The sequence below is a fragment of the Brachyhypopomus gauderio genome, chromosome 17, assembly GCF_052324685.1.
Source record: "Brachyhypopomus gauderio isolate BG-103 chromosome 17, BGAUD_0.2, whole genome shotgun sequence".
Classification (NCBI taxonomy): domain Eukaryota; kingdom Metazoa; phylum Chordata; class Actinopteri; order Gymnotiformes; family Hypopomidae; genus Brachyhypopomus; species Brachyhypopomus gauderio.
In genome coordinates this window covers 7,184,145-7,196,887 of record NC_135227.1, presented here as the reverse complement: position 1 = coordinate 7,196,887, position 12,743 = coordinate 7,184,145, and the positions used below count along the sequence as shown (strand labels likewise).

The 12,743-nt window shown below is 48.1% G+C and overlaps 1 protein-coding gene across 7 annotated transcripts in view; it reads left to right on the top strand.

Annotated features, from left to right (window-relative positions):
- Window positions 1-2,665: 2,665 nt before the first annotated feature.
- Window positions 2,666-12,743, top strand: part of myt1lb (myelin transcription factor 1-like, b) — an 81,851-nt gene continuing 71,773 nt past the window's right edge. For 6 of the 7 annotated variants that reach the window (XM_076979007.1, XM_076979006.1, XM_076979005.1 and 3 more), the window contains exons 1-2: window positions 2,666-2,909; window positions 3,235-3,536. The gene's annotated coding sequence lies outside the window, so the exon portion shown is untranslated. The remainder of the gene's footprint in view (window positions 2,910-3,234; window positions 3,537-12,743) is intronic. The other variant, XM_076979002.1, reaches the window with a different exon arrangement.

Here is a 12,743-nt window from a genome sequence, read left to right as displayed (position 1 = left end):
CATCTGGACATCTGGTCCAGGGCCTTTGTAAGAGCCCCACTGATTTAATATGTTATAATAAGCATACTTCAGAGGACCTGTGATGTACTTTTCTACCTTTCTATATGTCTATCTGTGTCTACACAAAATCCACCTGAGGTGCCAAAACGTTCTACTTTGTTCTCTCCTGACCACAGAGCATTGACTGACCAAATGTTCTAGTAACATCTGGGTAACTTTAGGCATTTGTGGTTGCTGGTCTTTGACAACAGACACCTTTTTTAGCAATCCTCCAAATCTACCTGTGGTTGTTTAGGTGGTGTCTGATTAAAGTTTGGGAGATGTTCTAATGCCAAAACATTAGCTAAAGTCTGCAGTTCAACAGCTGTGATCCTCTGAGATTCTTTGTGATTCTTTCTGTTGACACTCAATAAGTCAATTTCTCTGTGTTTGGGGTCAACAGAGACATTTGTCATCTTCCTGGGAGATTCCTAACATCTCCAGTTGATATAAACATCTTGATAATTGAACTGATATTGGAAATGGACATTTTCAACTGTTTTCCTATTTTAATGTCCTGATTTGTGTAACTAAACAAACATTTGTCGCACACCAATGATGTATTCTCTGGTCTTTGTAAGGTATAACTAAGGTCATTTGGACTGTGTGTCACCTCATATTTGTACCACAGTGAAACAGGAAGTCATGGCTGACCAGTTGTATGTTCCTGATTGTTCAAGTAAACTTTAAGGCCTAAAAATCAGTTCACTACAGTTAAATTTGTGATATTTAAAATATCAAAGGATAAGCAATAAAAATATATATTTTACAGCCCGTTCTTCTCAACGGTATACATATTCATGGAAAGCACTGTGTGTGCATGTGTGTGTGTGCTTGTGTGTGTGCAAATGTGCATTTGTGTGTGTGTGTGTGTGTGTGTGTGTGTGTGTGTGTGTATGTGTGTGTGTGTGTGCATGCGTACGTGTGTGTGTATACATATATACATTTACAGTCTAGTACCAAGACAAATGAATATGATTATTGTACAACCAAACTCTGATGGCAGTTATTTTGTATAAAACTACATGCATTTATCACACATAGTTGTCTATGGAAATTCACTATTTTGTACAGTATAGAATTGTCTATAGATGTGTATACATATATGTACATGATCAACAATGAAACGTGACCTAATTCCTAAAGTTCTTTAAGCTCTGTATTATTACACACTGTACCTAAAATGTGCGGGAGAGTAACCCATTCATCTATCCAGCACACTGATCTACTGTTTAGCATCTAACATTCCAGCATTTCTTTTGCCCGTGGTAGGATTTATGCAGCTACTTTACCTCGCAGGAACGGCATTCGCATGGTTTCATTTCCCCCCGTTACTGCTGTCTCCTTTAATCCTTACCTCTTTACATCATCACGTTGGTATACCCAGTGCTTCCTGACGGTTATCCTATCACGCCTCGACAGTCACTGGCTTTCAGCACCAGGAGCTGTCCAGTCCACGAGCCTCTGCCAAGTATCGCTATCTTGTCGAGTTTTCCCGCGCTTTCAATTCAAAGTCCCAACCCTTTACCGCAAATGACTGTGGGGATAAATAAACTCATTAAGAATGCGCAGTCCGAATCAAACGAAAATATTATAGCCAATAATGTTTATTTTCTTTCAAAGATTTCATTTTACATCAGCTAGATATAAAATTCAGTTGTGCACCAAAACCAGGCTTGAACCCTCCCCTTACATGCAACATTCTTTGTTGCTGAGAATGAACTATTTTTGTGGTAGTTGGCATTACGCATTGAAATGTCAAGAAGCGTAATATTAGCTGACCTATAATTAATATATTGGAAATCACTAATGGGAAATTGCATTGTTTTGAAACATATCAGCCTGGATAGGTGATGTGTAATTAGTCTCATGGGGTCCTCCATTTAAAGAAACCATTAGAGATAAATTAGGGCTTTGCCTAGTTATTCCTCATGAAGTCTGAACTGCTCTTCATTATCAGACCTCTACATCTGCATTGTTTCACCTGCAAAAGTGTGAGGTTAAGCATAAACCAGCCGGGCAGTGTGAAGACAGAGTCTTGCTAGCCAAGCCTGGTGTGTGGGGAAGGCACGGTATCTCCTTTGTCTAGGCGGGGACACATCAGCCCTCTCTAGCACGGGAAATTGCCTGGCAGAGCAGATTGGCTGGTTCCTAAGCCAGTTATCTTGCCACTTCACAGTGCTGCTACTCTGCCGGAGTTCAAAGCCCTGTGTGAGCGAGGACATTAATTAACAGCAGCAGGCGGAGTGTGCTGCCCCTGTCCTGGGCTCCGTGGGCTGTGAGCGGTTCTGAGCTCAGAACCTACAGGACTGCGGTTCTGCTCGGTCGTGCGGGCTAGGGATGAGTGTTTGAGACAGCGTAATACTGGGTTAAATACAGCAATGCAGACACACACACACACACACACACACACACACAGACATGCACGCTTATAAACACACACAGATCTGCTCCAGGGACCACAGGGCCTATGAGAGGTACTGATGGCAGGAGCAGACAGTCTGCAGTTCTCTCTCTCTCTCTCTCTGTCTCACACAAACACACACACACACAGAGCGAGTGAGAGAGAAAGAGACGAAGAGAGAGAGAGAGAGACCAATTTTAGTCTAGGACAGACGGAAGGGAAAGCACACATATCCTACCTCCTCCCCCCATCTCCCTCTCTCTCCCCCACCTCTCAGCTCTGTCTTTCACACATACACTCACCCTCACACATCCACAAACACACACACACACAGGCGTGCGAGTTGCGAGGTGGCAGGAGGTTTGGTGTTCATCTTCAGGCTCTGTTTGGCCGCTCCTCCTTTGTCTGGGTGGCGCGTGCGCTGGTGGAGGCTGCAGTCGGAGGCGCCGCTGGGAGACGCGTGATGGTGAGGGGAAGCTCAGCTCCTTCTGCCTCTGCACACACTCGCCGCTTCAGCGAGACAACCGCTGTGACTCACGCATTGCCTGCCTCTCCCTCCCTCTCTCTCTCCCTCCCTCCCTCCCTCTCTCTCTCTCTCTCTCTCTCTCTGGCTTCCTCCCTCTGTCTGCTGCTCTCCTCTGTGTTGTCTTCACTGCTGTGGCGGCCCCGTCCCCGCCTTCTCTCGCTCCGCCTCATTGGTGCTGCCCCGATTCCATTTTTTCCTCCCACCCCCCCCCATACACCCCCCCTCCCACCCCCCCCCACCCCCCACCTCTCTCTCCTCCACCCAGCTCCAGGCCCATTGGTCGCCTGCCTTCCACCATTCTCTCTCTCCATCCCCTCTCCTCTGCCTCCGTCTCTCTCCGACTCCCCCTCCTCGCTCCACGCACGCTCGTCGCCTTTCAACTCCTCAAAAAATGATTTGCATACAGGAGGAGAAAAGAACTTTCCAGCGTGCGCCGTGAACAAGGGAGCGAGCGCGAGAGCTGGCTGGCGCGAGAAGGGACGACTGTTGACGAACGAGAAGAGAGCGAGAAAATCAGGAACGATTTAAAAGGAGAAAAGTTTGAATGACGACAGCGTTTCAAGTCCGGTGGGTCCCCTCCGTTCCTAAATACTTTGATTTGTCTCGCATGCGTTCTCTTCTGACTATTATATAATGGGCATGATTAGATATTCATGCGCATAGGTTTATGTTGGAGTGGGAGAAGAGGAGATATAGGTTTGAGCAGATAACTCCTGCTGACAGGTCTGCTGAGATGTTTTTAAGGATTCTTCAGCTTGTGGTTTTTATAAGCTGCAAGCATGGACTGATGGTGATGCTGTCTGTACTTTGCAGCTGTGTTTAGTTTTTGAAAGGTGAGTGTGGCTCACATTGGCTCAACTTTGTTTCCTATGCGAGTTACTCCCCCTGTAGTGGGCTGTGGTAAGGAGTCAACTTGGCTGGAAAGGCTTGCGGGTCATGTCATTCTGCGTTGTTTCTAGAAGCTTCTGCAGGGTTTGAGGTGTTTGTACCGTAGCTTAGCACAGCACCATGATGCCTGGTCCTGTGTGTGGGACGTGCCAGTACCTGCAGTGTAAAGGGGGCAGATTGGGGTTGGGGTTTGGGTTTGGGTTAGGGTTGGGGTTGGGATTGGGGTTTGGGTTAGGGTTGGAGTTTGGGTTAGGGTTGGAGTTGCTCCTCTATTGTTATGGGAGTTGCCAAACATGTCTGTGCTCAGTGTAGGAACTTTTGGGAGCACAGAGGCTGAGCAGTGTAGTTTGGGAAGTAAACACTGGCCTTTGGAAAGATGAGAATCTGCATATGAGAATCTGCATACAATGGTTGTGTTTATATGTTTCCTTTTTCATATAAACCAGAGAACAATAAAAACAGGGTCTTTTTTTAAGCTGATTCCCAGTTTTTGGAAACTTCATTTTGATTATCTCTGGATAAGAGACTATGTTAAAGTATTTATAAGCATACCTTTTAGTGGTCTTCTTTAAACTCAAAGAAAAGAAGTAATTATACTTTCCTCGTTTCACTGCAAATTTCATAATTGTCGGATCGAATAGGTAGAGTTCGATTAATTGGGATCGTTGTATGATCGGTGACCGATGAATCATCATGAAAAAGTTGTGCGTCACTTAATGTACGTAACGCGAGTTTGTCGTCGCCACGCTACACCGTGTGCGGTGTCGGGAGGAACCTGCGTGAACTCTGAGGAGTGTCCGTGGTGTGTGGGGCTCGGAGCTGGTCAGCCTGTGCTCTCCCGTATCTGTAACTCAATCTGCAGGATGTAGAGTGGAGCTCTGTGTTCTGGCCGTGGCACAAAGTGCACTTTAGTGAGTGCTAATGGCCCATCCAGCCGCAGCTGTGAGATCCCGGTGGCAGGCGGGAGAGAGGCCGACCCACTCCGCCGCACCGAGCCTGGGCGGCAGCGCCAAAGTTCAACCAGCCCCAAACGTCCCGAGGCAGCGGGGGGAGAAGGGAGGGATCTGGCGGCCCGTGCGGTGCGTGGGGAGCAGGAGGCGGGTGTGTGTGGCGAGGAGCAGACGTGAGCAGTTTGATGCGGTTCCTCCTGGAAATGTGCGGGCGGACGGATGTTTACGCTCGTGCGGAGGAAACGGTAGCAGTTCAAAGTTTGTATATGAGTCTGTAGTCTCACATTCAGAGGTCTGGTCCCTTTCGAACGAGCCATTTCTGGGTCACATTTGGGGAAGTTACACACAAGTGTGTATGTGTGTGTGTGTGTGTGTTGTGATACAGCTGTGTAGCTGGGAAGACAGATTCCATGGTAGAGAATCTCTTCTACTCTCTGTCAGAAACTTTGCTGCTCGGTAGAAGAAGATCCTATCAACATGTCTGCAATCATTTAAGACAGATGGTTTAATTAACAGTTATTCTGGCTAATTGCATCATGACTGCATTACCTTTCTTTGAGAGATAACTGAATTAGGAACAGTGGTTAGATATATGCTCCTCTATAAGTTTCATTCATTACTGTCATCGCTTTTGACACACCTGATATACTATATTCCTCCTAAGGGAATCGTTGAAATGCTGCAGCACAAATTTGACGCATTTTCAGTTGTATTTATGGTAAAATTACCTCACCATAAAATTATATAATTAGCAATTGGAGAGCATTTTGGGGGAATGATTGCAAATCTATTGCAGCACTTTAAGGATTCATTAGTGATTATTTCTTCATGGAATACCAGATCTCAATCAATACATTCAGGGGTGATTGATCAGTGAATTGATCAATTTACTGATCAGTCAGAGACTACGGGGATGATCTCTACAGCATCATTTCCTTGTCCTGTATCTCATTGTTTGTTTGTATTACTTTACAATATTTTGGGTATCAGTCATTATAGAAACGAAAGGAATTTAGCCTTTTTCTAAATTGTTTTGAAAAGTCAGGTTCAGTTGTTAATAAGAGCAAGAAGATAGCATCTGACAGTCTTATCTGATAATTTACATATAAATACACACATACTTGAGGGAGATGGAGAGGGAGAGAGAGAGAGAGAGAGAGAGAGAGAGAGAGAGAGAGAGAGAGAGTAGGGGGTGAGATGGAGGGAGGGAGGGAGGGAGGGAGAGATAGGGGTGAGAGAGAGAGAGAGAGAGAGAGAGAGAGATAGGGGTGAGAGGAAGAAAGAGAGAGAGAGAGATAGGGGGTGAGATGGAGGGAGGGAGGGAGAGAGAGAAATAGGGGTGAGAGGGAGAGAGAGAGAGAGAGAGAGAGAGAGAAGGGAGAAACAGACAGAGAGAGGATGGAAACTAGGCTGAGCCATTGGGCTGCCTCAGACCAAAATAACAGGCTTATCATGAGTGCTTGTTGAGCACGGGCGCCTCTGGACGGCACGGCATGCCGGAGACACACAGCAATGTGATTAAATTATGTAGGGATAGCCCTCAGTCACTGGGTCCTGAGTTCCGGAAAAGCCCTCCTGCCTGAGATAACACTCATAGAGCTCTTGTTGACAGCTCTCATAACACACTCAGTGAGTCTTAGGCAGAAACACCTGGGCTATCATAATAAATAAGGAGGGACTAGGCTGCTATCTTCTCCAGTCTCTGTGATGAAAGCTTGTCGGTTTAGGTGCACGACAATTTGTAGTTCTAATTGAAGGTTGTAGACGGCCATTACATGACGGCTGGGAAGGTTTTGCATTCTCTCATCTGGGTGTTTATTTTGTCCTTTTTCAGGATTGACTTTGAATATGTTTTTAAAACATCCCACACACGGAGCTCCTGGAGGTTTGTGGATCAAGGGTTCAAGGGTTCGTGGTCTTGTGCTTGGAAACACATGGTCCACTGAGACTGAGGTGTGTGGGAGAACCTGGCTTGGCTGACCAGTCAAGTACAGCCATAAGAACTGGGTGGGTGCTTCGAGTCAAACACCAAGCTCTCTGGATGACTAGTTATGCTTCTTTAAATGCATATATGGGAAATATCCGGAAACTAGAAACTGGATCTCTTCAAAACTCTCATCCAAAGTATTTAGACAGAGGGTCACAGGGGTGTATGAACGATTTATGAACTGACGTGGTGAAGAAAATGATCTAATGTAATGAATAGATAAGCCCTCGGTCTGGAAATCCCCCAAATCAAACAACGGCGTGTCAATATTTACCGTTCCAGGGGCGAGAGAGCGGCTCGCTCCTGCTCTGCTGCCGATGCTTATCAGGCGGGTGTGTGTGCGGACCGGGGGAGCCGGCGAGATCGTGCTTCACGCGCGGGGTTCTGCCGTAAGCCCCGCCTGCACGCGTTCGTCCCCGCCGGCGGAGTCGACCCAGGCCGGGAAAACATGATGTATACCCGTGCGGCAGGGCCAATTAAAAATCAATCTGGACTGGGGTGCGGGGATGTAATGGGAATTGTGGTGAGGAGGGTGATTAATGCCCGCCCTCACCTTGTGCCATAACAAGGCTCTGCAGACATCCATCTCCCGGCGCGTGCACACTGACCACTGCTGCCATCACAAATCACGCCACGTCGGTGGACGGACAGGTTTCCATCGGTCATACGTTCTTTGGCCGAGTGAGGAGCTGGCGTGGTGGGCTTGGGCTGACCCGTCATCAGAGTACCGCACCGGACTCACTATTCACTCACGGCATCCCCACTGTACCATGGGGGGGGGGGGGATTACAATGGATTTGTGTACGGATGGCCTAGCTTGTTTACATCATACCCACTTTGATTTTATACTCCAGGAAGATTCATGGTCTCCATGTCTTCACCACGAGGTCTGTTTTTGGAGCCTACAGGAGTGTCACGTGACTCTCATTTAATAGCGAATCACGAGCACATCAGCCCTGCCCCGTGCACGGCTGCTGACATCACTCAGCTCAGACGCAACTGCTCATCTGACACCACGTGACGGAGGTGTCCCTCACCTTCCTTTGTTATTTTAGTCCCGGACATCCTCCTCCCCTTCCGCCCACGCCCTCGAAGACATCGTGGAGTCTTCAGGTGCCTTCAGGTGCAGGTAGCCTCAGGTTCAGGTGCCGTTCACGTTTTTCAGGTGCCGATGACATTTCGTGGTATGTGTCGCTGTGTCATGAGGTAAAGCACGAGGTTGGTGGGGTTGGGGGGGGGGGGGGGGGGGTGATGAAGGGGGTGATAAAATGGAAAGACAAAAATAATCCTTCCTTAGCAGAGCTGAGAAGAAGCGCTATGATATTGGAAAATGATTACAAAACACACATCCATTATTCATCAGGCATATCGGTGAGGGCACCCACCTCTTATTTATGCCTGCTCTTTAAATCAAATTTGTCGGTTCTGATCACTGTAAAATCCCCCAGTCACACGACTGCAATATTGGCCGAATATTACACTGTCTAATGGATAATTGATAATGGCACGTCCCACTGGTGGGGATGCATGTGGCCCCGGTGGGTGGTGTGGGAGGGCGCACGACTGAGGCCGCCAGACAGACCTTGTGCCTTTAGCCTCTGCTTTTGTGCACAGACCAGGCAGGAGATGGTGGACAGATGCAAACAGCGAAGCTGCTTTTATGAAGCATCGGTGTTTAATGTAAGGAAGATCCACTCACAGACACAGATTTGACCCGAGCAATTACGGTCTGGTTCTGTTCCCACCTCTCGTGGTTTTAGATGTTAGGCATATACTGTAATAAGTTAGATATCGACAGGTCAGTTGTAGAGGCCAAATGCTCTGTTGGATGCCCAGAATGTCCGTCATGGTAGATCTCACCGACCCTGACATAAAGGTGGCAGTTTTTCAGTAACTGCAGATGTTATTGCAAAAGTACTTTCATTGTAATAATGTGTTCATGGTGTGGAGACATCATGCAGGCCTAGATCAATAACATAACTGCTCCTGCTAGAATTTGGGCCTTTGTATGACCAAGGTGAAGCTGCAATATTCTCACCATTCAGCCAAATGAAATGTGCGAAATGTGGAGATATTTCAGGCACCAATTGGAGCGCACTTACTGCTGATTGCATCTCCTTTCATCATGTCAAAACTTTTTTTGTTGCAAGAAGAATACCTGCCTAGGTACAACGTGATTACTTTTATGTATTGATTTGTTTCAACTCTTTTCATTTGCCTGTTAGAATGGCTCCACCGCTGCTTTTTGACATTTGTTAAAGTGATTCATTGGCTGTCCTCACCACTTTGCAGGGTAACCTCTATCAGAGAGTCTTGTTCTGTGGCTAAGATAAACGTCATTCATGGTGTCAAAGTCTCAGAAAGTCTTTTTTGGAAAGGTCCTCTATGTGAGCTTACTTTTGGAAAGTTGACGTTTGGATTCAGCATGAAGTTTGACGTCTCTTTGTGTGCCGTTTGTGCATACTTCTTGAACAGCAAGGTATCCTTGCAATGGCCATACGAGTAAAGGAATTCACTTACTTAAACAGTTTGGTATGTGTGTGTGTGTGTGTGTGTGTGTGTGTGTGTGTGTGTGTGTGTGTGAGAGAGTGAGAGTGTGTGTGGTATGCATGTGTGTGTGTGGTGTGTGCAGTATGTATGTGTGTATGGTGTGGGTGGTGTATGTGGTGTGTGTAGTGTGTGGTGTGTGTGAGTGAGTGTGTGTGTGTGAGTGAGAGTGTGTGTAGTATGCATGTGTGTGTGGTGTGTGCGGTATGTATGTGTGTATGGTGTGGGTGGTGTATGTGGTATGTGTAGTGTGTGTAAGTGAGTGAGTATATGTGTGGTGTGTGTGTTGTGTGTGTATGTGTGTTTGGTGTGTGGTTTGTGTGGTGTGTGTGGGCAGGGGGCGCTGGGTTGTGCTGGTGTTCTCAGCTGCCCTACATGACCCGAAGTGTCCAGACAGAAACGAGTAAGCAGGTGCACTGTCGTGAGGGCGGCTAATGAATCAGTTTATCACTTCCTCTCAAGGGCGGCCAGGGCTACAGCTCTGCCCTCCGCCGCCGAGTGGGCTCTCGTTACCGCTGGCCCGACCGCGGGCAGGTACTGCAGAACACGGCCATGACATCCGCACCTACCCGCCCTCCCGCCACCACACTTTCCCTGGGCCTTCGTCGTCATCACCGTCACCTGCCTGGAGCCGACGGCCGACAGAGGAGGATCTCCTGCGGCTCTGGCGTGGGCGTCAGCGGCCGACGGCACAATAAGCGCACCGCAGACGGAGGTGGATGGGGCGGAGCGACTGGAGAAGGCCCCAGGGGTGCCTCGTCAGCAGGTTCGGCGGGAGGTGTGTGAGACCCTCCCCAGGTGCAGGGTGGAATTGCCCTACTTACAGGAGTTACCTCTGTCCTCCATCCCCGTCGTGCTCCACCCTTCCGCGCTGCAACCAAGGCCCATTGTTTTGTCCTGCGGGCCTCCCAAAGACGTCTAGCCTGAACCAGGCAGGGAAGGCCCACATAGAAAGTGACTTGAGAGCTTTCCTACTACTACTGCTACATAATAACAACAACAACAACAACAATAATAACAGTAATATTTTTTGTATGGTTTCTATTTTTATGTTGTTAAAGGGTTTTGTTTTGCTGTAGGTGGGTTGGTGCTCTTGTCTACGGCTCCATATGTGCGCTGTATGAAATCAGTGACAGGAGAGGCTCCTTTCTGACCTAGTTTTGCAGCGCTGCCCAGCGTTTTCTGCTATGTGCGGTTCCAAAATAGCTCGGCACAGCAAAGCGTGGCGAGCTCGTTTCCGTCTTGCGTAACAGGCTAATCATTCCGCAGCCTGGCCGACGCGCGGAGAAACCGCACCCTAAGTGATGAAGTTTATGGCTGAGATGGTAGAGACATATATGTAAATAGGCAGCTAAGAGAGTTTGGAGAATGAATAGTTATGGCAATGGCAGCGTTTCGTAGAATTCTGGGCCAAGAAAGCACCATTCTGTGCAGAGAGGAGATACGTGATCTCCCTTCTGTATAGTTTGACATTATAAATAATGTTAGCATTTATAAGCTCGTTATGGTTTGGCTCATGTTTGCGGAAGCAGCCGTCTGGCTCTGAGAGTGGGAAGGCGTGGTGTATACCAGGGGATGGACTTCACACTGGTGTGGGGGGGGTTCAGCTTCTGGCAGATGAGCACCAGGTCCTGACTGGCGTTGTCGGCACGGACCTGCTCGATTACCGTCTCAAACGCTGTGAGCTAATGGAAAGCATAGCAGGTTCACAACCCATTAAACATTTGTATTTCAGAGTTGTGCCCTACAGTGAGCAGATGTTCTGAATAAATCTTTTACTCTGCTGTCTCCAGTAGCATTCCCTTGTAGAGGTTAGTGCAAAAGGTCATCAAACAATACCTCTCCGTCCCTTCATTACTCTTTTCCCCCTTTTGCTAAAGGCTGGTGCAGTGCTTGCTGGAGCCCTGTCTCACTCTGTAGTCTCACTGTCGTCTCCCCCCGCCTCTCGGCTCTGGGTCCCTATGGCCCCACCCCGTCCGGCTGAGGGGCTCATTCTAAGCGTGAAGGGCGCTCCAGTCAGACGTGCCCACTGAGCGTGCCCCACTGCCCCGCAGGGTCCATCCGTCCCAGCTCCAGCTGCCTGAGTGGCTCAGACTGTGCAGGCTAGCCTGGCCAGTCCCGTACTGGCCTGTCCAATCCCACCTCAGCCCTGGCCAATGCCGCCCAAGCCCTGGCCAATCACGCCCCTGCCATCGCCAATCCCGCCCCAGCCCTGGCCAATCACGCCCCTGCCATCGCCAATCCCGCCCCAGCCCTGGCCAGTACTGAACAGGCTGCCGTCACCCTCCTAGCAGTGAAAATGTAAAGGCAATAAAGGATTTTCCCAGCACTCACAATGCATAGTTGTGATTACTGTAACTGCTGTCTCTTATATTCCAAGTGTCATGTGGTACAGGAGCAGAAGAATAAAACTCAATTTTAATTACTTTAATTTTATTATTTAATTACAACAAATTATACTAACTAACCTATAAATGTAGGAAAGAAGAAAAGAAGATTAATACTACTTACACTATCATATAAATGCTGCCCTTAACCTGCAGTATTTTGTTTGTTATTCTCACCACTGGACATAATGATGAAAGGTTTTATGGTAAATTCTTGAACACGGGTTTGTGGTGCCCATCTCTTCTTTGCATATGCGTTATATGGCTGACTGCTCGTGCTGTGACACGGCCATGGCAGGAGCAGCAGTGGTCCCGCCCCCTGGGCCGTTGGTGTGGCTGCCGTTGGCTGGCTGGTGCTGTCAGTCAGGCTACAGGCTGTCCTGCTGCTCCACTTTGCCCAGCAGTGCTTGCGTGACTGGCGGGCCACACCTGTCAGCCTGAGCGTGTCTGTCTCAGGCTGATACGGAGTGACAGCTCTGCCTTCCTGTCTATGCGGGTCTCCCTCTCTCTGCCTTTATCTCTCTCTTTCTCTCTCTCTCTCTCTCTCTCTCTCTCTCTCTCTCTCTCTCTCTCTCTCTGTCCATCTGTATATGACTCACAGGCTGTTCTTCATGCCGACCCTAGGATGCCTTCACATGGCCTGTTTGTGTCACAGGGCAACACACCGCGCGCGTAACAGTGTCCTAATGGCACTGCTGCTGTCGTTATGGAAGTGGAGCTTCAGAACGCTAAAACCAATAAACCATGTGCTGTCATGAAGGCTCATCACCTGTGCTAACAGAGCGATGACATGCACTAATAATTAATATGGGGTCCACGCTGGCTTTTTTCATTCATGTATGATGAAATTAAAATGCTGTCATGACACTTTAATGTTTCCAAATCCCCTTCCTGAGCATCTTAGCATGATGTACAAAATTTGGGACGATCAATCTTTGCAATTTAAAAAGGTCATTTTGTTTTGCAACCTTTCTTGCCAGGTGTGTGTGTGTGTGTGTGTGTGTGTATACATGCA